Source organism: Alligator sinensis, unplaced genomic scaffold (assembly GCF_000455745.1).
Source record: "Alligator sinensis unplaced genomic scaffold, ASM45574v1 scaffold1172_2, whole genome shotgun sequence".
Classification (NCBI taxonomy): Eukaryota; Metazoa; Chordata; order Crocodylia; family Alligatoridae; genus Alligator; species Alligator sinensis.
In genome coordinates, this window is record NW_005842879.1 from 231,657 (window position 1) to 242,866 (window position 11,210).

Genomic DNA, 11,210 nt, shown 5'->3' on the forward strand with positions numbered 1-11,210 from the left:
AGCCATCATACATATATTCTATGTGAAATTAAATGAATTCAACTTGAATGGGTTGTGATAAAGCCCAGGACTCGTCCATGAAAACAGCCCTCAGGCAAGATCTTGTTCCTACTAAAATTCATTGCAAATTTCCCATTCCTGTCAGTCAGAGAAAATGCAGGCTCCTTGTGAACAAAAACCAGAACAGCTTACCTAGCTATTTGTTAAATTCTATACACAAGGAGTTTTTTGGGGTCATATTAGTTAGGGCAAATACATAATAGAAACAGCTAGAAGTGATGAGGAGACATTTTGAAATTTCAAGACTTATTTTTGTTTCAAATTGGAACAGAACAGAAGATTGAAATAGCAAAAAATGTTTGCAGAATGAAAGCTTCCAAAAAAATGTATGTTGACTTCCAAAACAAACAATTAATTATTCAGAGTGGGGAAAATTGTTGTTTTGTCTTGATAACCTGTAATTTCCTCCTTTAATTACATGCATATGATATTGAATTTTGAAATAAAATGAAAATTTTCTAGTTTTAGAATTTCAGTTTGAAATGACAGTTTTGGTTTAAGATAAGAATTTTTATCAGAATGGATGTATTCTCTTAAAAAGTGACATTTTTCCTATACTGTTTTTTCCAGCAGGAAAACATACCAAGCTGTCTATGAGCAGGCTAAGGGACAAATGTAGATGTGGGGGGCATACCCAAGTGGGTTATTACAGGACTTCCAGTCTTGCCCCTTTTCATTTCTTGGTATTTTCCCTATGGGAGGATTTGGTGTGAAGAGGTATGGGGGAAGTAGAGAGCTGAGACAGCAAATTTTAAGCCACAAAGGGGACACCACCAGTGAGTGACCTGATTAGGACAGCATTCTGATCACTTTGTGTCAACTATATTCAAGAAAGGTTCTAGTTCTTTGTTTACAAGTAATTAAGACAAAGCAAAGGGCCTGGTTTTTCTTTCCTGAAAGAGGGCACATCTACATGAGACATTTAATGCACAGTAGACTAATTCCTCTGCACATTAGTTAATCACAGCAAAAGCCAGGCTAATTCACCAATGTGCAGTAGAATTAGTCTACTATACATTAAGTGTCATAAAAAGACTGTGTGCTGGTGATAATGTGCAGTAGCATTGATTACTGAACATTTAGTTAGTACCTCATATTAGAGGTACTAAACTTAAAGCGCAGCAAAAACAGTGCATTAATGCATATGTAGACACACCCAGAGAGAGATAGTTAGTAGGGCTGTGTAAAGTTTTGGTCCCTGATTTGATTTGGCGGAGATTTGGCCCAATTCGGTGGCCAAATCTCTGAATCTAATCAGAGGACCCTTTAATCTCTCTGAATTGAATCAGAATTCTCCAAATCAATTCAGAGAGATTTGGAAAGATTCAGAAATTGAGACACAAACACAGCTTTAAATGTTTTTTCTACATACCTCTAGGTAGAAGGCGGCTCGTGAACACTGTGATGCTGGGGCACATGGAGCATCCCACAGGAGCATGGGGGGCTCCCCAGTGTGCTTGGCAGCAGACGCAGAAGTGGACCAGAAGCACTTCTGGTCAACCAGGGAATGTCCTGGGTCCCCCCCCATGCCCCCCCATCTTAGCGACTGGTGCCTCCTGGGTCTGGGGAGGGGGCACCCGGGGCCCCTCCATGGCCAATCGCTGAACTGGGGAGGCATGGTGGGGGGCCCCCAGCATGTTCTCCAGCTGACCCAGAAGTGGGTCAGCTCCATGTGCCCCAGCATTGCAGCATTCACAAGCTGCACTGGTACCTCAAGGTATGTAGAAAAAAACATTTAAAGCTGTGTCTATGTCCGAATCGCTGATTCTCTGAATCAGCATCAAATATTCAGATTCGGATTTGGCCAAATCGAATCAGGGACAGTGATCCGAATCAACAAATCAAATCACTGTCCCTGATTTGGGCCGAATCCAAATCTGAATCCGAATCGAATAGTGTCAACTTCGCACACCCTTAATAGTTAGCCATGTTAGTCTAAAGCCAGTCAGAAGGCAGGGTACATACACACCTCTACGGACTAACTAAATAAGATATATAGAGAGAGCACAAGCTTTCAAGAATCCAAGTTCACTTCATCAGATCTGTGAAAGGACAGTATAGAGCATTTCATGGCCATTTTATTTACTCATACTATGTTCTTGAGGTCTTTTCATCATCACTGTTAATTAGAGGGTTTTGACCTGGCTGTGGTCCAGTAAAGTCAATAAAAAAAATTGTGATTGACTTTAGTAGGAACACTGCAAGGTTCCAAGGAAGAAAGCAGGAAGATCTAATAATGAATGGAGACTTCTTACAAGAAATCAGATTTGACAAATTTTAAAAGCAAGTAAGTCTGCCTGGTACCATTAAAGTTGAATGCATATCCACATGCGCTGTGGATAGACAGTCTCAAATTTGAATGTCTTTGATATTGTTACTCCTGAATTTTAGCTCTAGCCCATAGAGATCTATCCTACAAGAATCTGAGTTTTTCCATTAAGAACTGATTACCCTGAACTCCCATGAAAGCCAGTTGAGCACCTCATGGAGAAGATTCACTGTTTATGTCTTGAGAATACCTGCACCTAGAATCTAGCAAAATTATTGCAAATATTACTCATACACTGAGCTATCTAGACCAACCTTTAAATTATATTATGTGAACATTATAAAAGGAGACAACAGAAGAAATAGTAGACTGTGCCATCAGCTTCTACACTATCAGATTACATAGCTGTAAGTATGCCAAGTTAGACATTCAAATTCAACATCATTTTGTTAAGAGCTTCCTTCCAATATTGGTATTAGAAACCTGAGTGCATTAGGACCTAAGCAATATGGGCTCTCCAGCTGTTAATCACACTAAGCGGTATACACAGAAATGACTTCACCAGCTATTTTAGCTTGTTCTTACCCAGCCCCAGAGGGAAAAAAATGATAGCATAATCAGGAAGCTAGCTATTTGGATGGAAACAGTAAAGAGTAGAAAGACACAGCAGGTGTACTTAAAAACATCAGATCAAAAACACTGGTGGCCTGAATTTCTTCATCACTGTGCCAGTACTATGTTTTGCAATGATTTGTGGCATAAATAATGCTTATGGGATTGTCAAGTTGCACTCCGGTGCTATAGTACTATTTTGATCGTTTCCTGCATCATGTAACTATTTCCTTCTGATAGATGGTGAAAACCCTTGAGGAAGTTTTGGGGTCAAACTGCTGTACCATGCAGATTAAAGTGGCTAATTAAAACACTTCAGAGTGGAAGATGACATTCCACCTCTAGGTATTTCTTCACATATGGCATTTAATTCAGTGTGTGATGTCAAGAGATTGGCTATAGCTGTAGGTACAAAATGACCAATTCAGGATGTTGTGTCATACTTCACTTTGAATAATTTGCTCCTAGATTTTTGGCAGTTTATGACACAACCTGAGGCATAGGTACCAGAATGCAAAATGCTTTTGGGTATACAAAACAAAAACACCACTACCACTGTCTATTATTTCAGTACAGGTGTCATATCTAGTGATGAGTGGAAGATGTTCAAGAGGTTCACTATTTCTGATTTACACACAGAAGTCCGTTTATTTATCACTACCTTCCCTAAAGCTATAAATCTCTTGACACCACCAAAGACAACCTCAGAAGTCAGTGTCAAGTCTGTGGTAATTGATCTCCCATTACCAATACCCCATCCTTTTCCCTGAGACCACCCAACATACTTATTCCTATCCCTCCCCATAACATCAAACATCCTGGTCCTTCTCCATACCCATCCCACTTTGAAAATCCATAACATGGTAGGAGCTGCTTCATGGCGTGCTGGTAGAGGAGGAACAGGCCCAGGACTCAGGCATGTCTTGTTATAGCTTCATGATAACTGTTCCTCTTTGGCAGAAGTATCTCTTCACTCTTCCTCCTCTTGACCACTCCATCTTCTCCTTGGGACATTTAATCCAATATGCTCTGTCCTCTCCCTGGCTGACAGCTGGATATCAGAGCTGTTTACTAGGGTCATTTATTTCAGTCTGGTGTGTCCTAACTGCTGTCTTCCCAGCTGAGGATGACTCATTCCACATCAAGTTGTTAGGAGGAGTGTTCAGCAGCCACATCATCTCTATCTATCTTGTTATTTGCATAAAGAGAATACAAAGCATCCTTGTTTGGGGCTCATACAAATGCTATGGGGTTCAGGAACAGGAAGAAGTGAGAGGAACAAATTGAGGCAGTAAACAGAATGAAGGAAGAAGCTTTAAAAAAGCTGGGAAATAACATCCTGAGTCGTGTCCTGCTTTAACATCAAGGTATTTGATGTTGATTTATTCTTGCAACTTGAACTAGAACTGAATGTGTGCCAGCCGGGCTTGTTTACAATATGTGCAACAACACCTGTAGCTCGATTCACTTGCTGCTGTCTGTTGGCTTTGCAAAGTTTGCTAGTCCCTCGCTCCTCTACAATACTCTGATATCCTGGAGCAGACTTTCTACTGCAGTGAGCCCTATGGCTTGGTTTCTGCTGGTAGAATTTGATGTACACTCTCAGCATTTTAATCTTTATTGTGAACACTGGGGGAGGTCAGTGTGACTTACACTAAACAGCTCTGACAGTGAGGAAGGTGAGTATAAATTACTTTACGTAAGGCTCCTTTATGCTTCCAGAGCACTGTGAAAGTATGGTAGTGTAAATTGGGAATCTGACCTTAATTAATTTTTGGTTGTTAAAGTTCAGGCTGGAGGTGCAGAATCCCCTTCTGGAATTTTGCTTTGATTAAGAAAAGAAAAGTTTACTGCAGAAAACTTATGAGAAACAGGTTAGAAACGGGAGGAAAGAGGTTACAGTGTTAATTAATTCTTGTTCACATTTGATGGAACACAGAGGAAGGACATAGCCCACACTGCACTGGGTCAACACAACAATGGCCCAAAGGTGTTATTTAATGTAGCAATACATCAGATCCAGGCACTTGGGGTTTAGATGACAGATATGGTGGTAGAAATTTAAGCCAACATGAATGACTGTGACAATGGCACTGTGGAATTCCACATTGGTTTCCAAATCAAATCAGCTCAGCAAGGATGGGTTGTTTTTTGGTTTTGGTTTTTGGGGGCTTTTGGGGGGGGGGGGGGGGTGTGAAGGGTGGAGGATGGGAGTCACCTCCAAGGAGGATTATTCTGCACTGGTCCGGTCCTGTAGGGAGCAGACCAGGAAAGCCAAGGCTACAACTGAACTCCAGCTAGCTTTGAGCATCAAGGACAATAAAAGTCCTTTTTCAGATATGTGGGGAGCCGGAGGAAAAGCAGGGGCAACATTGGACCCCTACTGAACCAGATGGGGCAACTGACAACTGACGCCCAGGAAAAAGCCAACCTATTAAATAGGTACTCTGCGTCAGTCTTTCATCAGTCCCACGGGACGCCCATGCCCGCTACAGGGCCGGGAAGTCCGGGTGAGGGTGATCCCCTGCCCTCCCTTAATGCTGACTTTCTGAAGGAACATCTTGAGAAGCTGGATACCTTCAAGTCAGCTGGCCCTGACAATCTTCACCCCAGGGTACTCAAGGAGCTCGCAATCATCATAGCCCAGCCTCTAGCACGGATTTTTGAAAACTCTTGGCACTCTGGTGTAGTGCCCGAAGACTGGAAGAAGGCCAATGTGGTGCCTATCTTCAAGAAAAGGAGGAAAGTGGATCCGGCTAACTATAGGCCCATCAGCCTGACTTCTATCCCGGGGAAGATCTTAGAAAAGTTTATTAAAGAGGCCATCCTTAATGGACTGGCCGACACCAACATCTTAAGGGATAGCCAGCACGGGTTTGTTGCGGGTAGGTCTTGCTTGACCAATCTCATTTCCTTCTACGACCAGGTGACCTATCACCTGGACAAGGGAGAAGAGATTGATGTCATATATCTTGACTTCAAAAAAGCCTTCGATCTGGTGTCCCATGATCGCCTCTTGGAGAAACTGGCCAATTGTCGCCTTGGGTCCTCCACGATCCGCTGGCTGGAAAATTGGCTCCGGGGTCGGACCCAGAGGGTAGTAATCGATGGAAGTCACTCATCGTGGTGTCCTGTGACCAGTGGGGTCCCCCAAGGCTCTGTCCTTGGACCCATACTGTTCAACATCTTCATTAATGATGTGGACACTGGAGTCAGAAGCGATCAGAACTGGCCAAGTTCGCCGATGACACCAAACTTTGGGGCAAAGCATCCACACCAGAAGACAGGCAGGTTATCCAGGCTGACCTGGACAGGCTCAGCAAGTGGGCGGACGAGAATCTGATGGTGTTCAACGCCGATAAATGCAAGGTTCTCCACCTTGGGAAAAAAAACCCGCAGCATCCTTATAGGCTCGGCAGTGCTATGTTGGCTAGCACTATGGAAGAAAGAGACTTGGGGGTCATCACTGACCACAAGATGAACATGAGCCTGCAATGCGATGCGGCGGCTAGTAAAGCGACCAAAACGCTGGCTTGCATCCATAGATGCTTCTCAAGCAAATCCCGAGACGTCATTCTCCCCATTTACTCGGCCTTAGTGAGGCCGCAGCTGGAGTACTGTGTCCAGTTTTGGGCTCCACAATTCAAAAAGGATGTGGAGAAGCTTGAGAGAGTCCAGAGAAGAGCCACGCGCATGATCAGAGGTCAGGGAAGCAGACCCTACGATGACAGGCTGAGAGCCCTGGGGCTCTTTAGCCTGAAAAAGCGCAGGCTCAGGGGTGATCTGATGGCCACCTACAAGTTTATCAGGGGTGACCACCAGTATCTGGGGGAACGTTTGTTCACCAGAGCGCCCCAAGGGATGATGAGGTCGAATGGTCACAAACTACTTCAAGATCGTTTCAGGCTGGACATAAGGAAGAATTTCTTTACTGTCCAAGCCCCCAAGGTCTGGAACAGCCTGCCACCGGAGGTGGTTCAAGCGTCTTCATTGAACACCTTCAGGATGAAACTGGATGCTCATCTTGCTGGGATCCTATGACCCCAGCTGACTTCCTGCCCTTTGGGCAGGGGGCTGGACTCGATGATCTTCCGAGGTCCCTTCCAGCCCTAATGTCTATGAAATCTATGAAATCTATGAAATTTCTTTTAATATATCGCCTGTCAAGTATTCACCCAAATTCTTCAGTTAGATACAACCACACAACCCTGTTGCCTTCAGACTCTGCCTTGATCTATATGCAGGCAACCCTACCAAGTTCAGGTTGTGTCCTCTATGACAGCTCACACAGTCCTCGGGAGTGTATGTCAGGATTCGCTAGTGATGCATAAGATGGAATAAAAATGCTCCTGCTCCCATAGTTGCACCACTTCTGCAGCACTAAACTAAACCATAGTAAGCTGCATCTGCCATTAGTAAATGCCATACTAGTTACTGATAGAGAGAAGAAAACATGTTGAGGAAGAAGGTGCCATTTTATCCCTTCACTTTCCAGGTTTGAAGTGAGCGCTATGCCGCCAACGTAACAGAACTGCACAAACGAAGCAGAGGTGCAAGAGGATTTATAGCTCTATGCAAAGTAAGTCTGATAACAAAGCCACAATCTCAGGTGATGTGTATAGAAAAATTAAAAACATTTGCAAGTCAGGTGAGACTAGCAGTTGTGACAAGCCACGAAAGGATGGGAAGGGATATCCAGCGCCAATGAGTCCAGGTCCCTGAGACTGCAGGCAACCACAGTTTACAAACCCAAATGTGAATGCTAGAGGGGGAGAACAGCTTATTTGGGAGACTTATAAATCTCCCATAATGCCTTCGCTGTTTCTTTGGGTGGTAATTCTCCTCAAGCACACAGATGTCACACATACACTGGACTTTTCTAAAGTTTGTGAATGCTGGATTAGTCAGGAACACAAACCCAGGAAACCCACTTTCCATTCTCTTGGAAATGTCTCATACAAATACAGACAACATTAGAAAAGGAAGAAGTAAATAACTTGCAAGCAACCTGGAATGCATCAGAGGGAAGGCCCAGCACATACACTCTTCTTTGTACCTGTTCTTGTTGTTCAGCACGAGCCCAACACACAGCCTTTTAATCAACTGGACTCTTTCTGTTGACTTGTATAGACTTTGGATCTAGCTCCATTGAGCTGGGAAAAAGGACAGCAGTCAATCACATTGTTAATAATGCAAATATTATTAATAATCTCCAGACAATACCTTTCAACAGGGAGGATTAGCTTGTCTTCATCTTTGCATACATGAATTGGTTTTACCAAACACTTAAATGCTAGCAACTACCCCTGGAGTGGAATGAGGCTGCAGTTGAGCAGTTCACAACTATACTGTGTCATGATATGAGTACTTACTTCCAGTTCTTCATGTGTCCATAGCATCAGATGATAAACTAGCAGCACAGCAAAGATTTGTATATAAAACCAGGCTGAAAAATAGATTCTGCATTAGTTAGAAGATACAACCCCATACTGACAATTTAGTTGAGAGAAGATTATGAAGTATTTTCCCCTCTTCTTTTTTAGTCTAATCTGTTCTCCATGAACTTCTCATCTCAGTCATGCTGTTAATCTTTATATTTCTTTCCTTTGCAATTTTCCAAAGGAGAATTAAATGTGGTACATAATGAATATATGTGCAAAGTCTCTGAGGTGTCTTTCAATAGAGCACAAACAGATGCAAAAATAAACACAAGTGCTTCAGACGATGAAGAAGGCTTCTGAAGAAAAGTTTGGAACACATGCTGAATAATTTACAGATGCTCTCACACTACAACTCTAAAGATATGCTCACAATCTCAGTTTTAAAGAGACTATGATTCTCCCTTGAGAAATTCTAGGTTAGGAGCTACTTAAAGATAAATTTCCCACTTTCCCTGCTTCTCTCAGCAGCATATGTTTCAGACCAGTAATGTTGCACTGTCAGATTTTATCCACCTGTCAACACATGCATTTTTTTTTTTGCTTCAGTCTTGGAATCTTAATGATTGTTACTGCATTTTGCAGAGAGGCTATATGGTGAACTGCTGCTAATGCAAATTTACCCTGAAATATACATGAAGGAAAGGAAAATGTGTTCCCCAAAAGCTCAGGCTGGATAGGCAAAAGTATTTATAAACTAAATATTGAACTGAGATGAAGAATATTCCTTCTGTGAATGTCCCTTTGATAGGACCAGTGCATATGTATTTGACTGCTGACTCTAGTAGGAGGATCCCTTGAATTAAAAAAGATCTGTATTTGGCAAGGCCACTCCCAGAACCTCCAGGTGAGGTGCAGAAGGGGTTATCAGTTCAGAGTAACCAATAAGAAAAATGAGATAATAGGAAGCAATGCTAGCAGGGATTTTCACCTTCAGATGTCAAAGGAATGATGTCAACAGATGCACAGCCTTTCCTACACACACTTAATGCTATTGACATCTGTGAGCATCAGGAAAAAATACATTTTCAGGAAGCAAATATTGGAGGATGAGGACAAGTAACTCGGGGACAGATTAGTTCAGAGGAGACTCACCTTTTCGTGTCTACTCAATTAGCACTTGTGGGCTGTATTATTTTATGACTTTATGGCACAAGAAGATCTGATGTGATTCATCTCTGCAAAGATCAATTAAAAAGAAAATAGCCATCTTCTAAAAAGAAAAAAGTAAGAGCACTTAGAATCACAAAACCTAGCTGAAAAGCCATATGAAATACCAGTCAGAATATCACTTAGTTTCACAATTCTTAAACATTTCATATTACAGACTACTTTTTAATATTATCTCCTCTCTCAATAAAGTCTCCTGTTTTCACTTTTACTTCTATTTTTTCCTCATTTTTAGGGATGGAAAATAATTATTTGAAAGCTGTTCACAGGAATTTACTGGGCTTGATGAAAGTTTTGTCTATCAAGGGTGCTCATGTCTGCAGGGGAATTTCTGCTCAGCACAAGACAGAATAACCCACCCCAGAATAACCAGATGAGTACTCACCGGAGCTTGGGTTAAAGTATGTGATCCAAATCAAGTAGACAAAAGTATTTATAGACCAAATATTGAACTGAGATGAAGAATATTCCTTACATGAATTTCATTGGGATAGGGTCAGTGCATATGTATTTGACTGCTGACTCTAGTAGGAGGTTCCCTCAAATAAAGAAGATTTGTATTTGACTTGGAACTGGATGGGCACGTCCACACATGCAAGCACATGTGCTTGCAGCAGCTCAAATAGAAGTGGTGCAAATGTGAGCTGGGGCTTTTTGCTTCAGCGCATATGCTTGGACATGCACTTTGTTGTGGAGCAAATTATGCCACTTGGGGCAAAATAACCCTGCCTGGCTCCTCCCAGATCTTCAGCCAGGGGGAGCTAGAGCCCAGGGCCAGCACCTGTGCTGTCCCCAGCAGTATAAAAAGCTACCCTGTCCTGGCCCCAGCAGTATAAAAAGTCGCCCTGGCAAGTAGCTCAGGGCTACTAGCTCTCAGAAGCTTCTGGGGCCCAGCCAATTGGTACCTGGGGACACTACCCCTTGTGCCAGCTGGACTGCTGCAGCAGCCCTGAGAGTTCCCTGCACCCTTTACCCACTGCAGCAGTCTGGTGGTGGGGGCTGCTGCCTGGCTGTGACTTGCTGTGCACCTGCCAGACCTGGAGGACTGCACAGCCAGTAGAGGCATCTGCCCCTCCCCCTATTGGAAAATTGAAAAATCCCTGATAAAAAAAATCCCAAAGTCACTCTGTAAAATACCCGCAAATCCATGTTCCTCCACAAGTAAAACAAAAGACCACTATAAAGACAGAGAGCCAAAAAGAGACAGTGATCAGTTGGACAATGTTTTATTGATATATCTATAGTGTTAAAGCAAGTCTCTTATCATAATAATAAAGTGAACTGTAATACATGTTTCATGAATTCATGAATACATGTTTTGCTGCACTCCCACAGGGCAATGGCCCCCACACAAGGGGTATACCCCCAACAGGGGATTCGGCCCCCCAACAGGGGGTTCAACCCCCAAACAAGGGGTTCGGCCCCACAACAGGGGGGTTTGCATGCTTACAAGGGGTATGGCCCCCCAACAGGGGGTTCAACCTTCTCACAAGGGTTACAGGCCCCCAACAGGGGTTCACCCCCCACACAAGGGGTACGCCCCCCCCAACAGGGACCAAATGGCCCCCACAGGGGCTCCCACCCCCCCTGCAAGGCCCACATGCCCCACCTGGCCCCCTGATTGCTGCCCCACATGTCCCCATCCCCTACCAGCTGCTGCA

At 43.4% G+C, this 11,210-nt stretch overlaps 1 long non-coding RNA gene across 2 annotated transcripts in view; it reads left to right on the forward strand.

Moving 5' to 3' along the window:
* The first annotated feature begins 4,422 nt into the window (after positions 1 to 4,422).
* Positions 4,423 to 11,210, forward strand: part of LOC106722928 — a 69,547-nt gene continuing 62,759 nt past the window's right edge. The window contains exons 1-3 of one of the 2 annotated variants that reach the window (XR_003091831.1): positions 4,423 to 4,620; positions 7,437 to 7,520; positions 9,785 to 9,950. This is a non-coding gene — a long non-coding RNA (uncharacterized LOC106722928). Of the gene's footprint in view, positions 4,621 to 7,436; positions 7,521 to 9,784; positions 10,227 to 11,210 lie in introns of those variants that run through there. The other variant, XR_001358938.2, reaches the window with a different exon arrangement.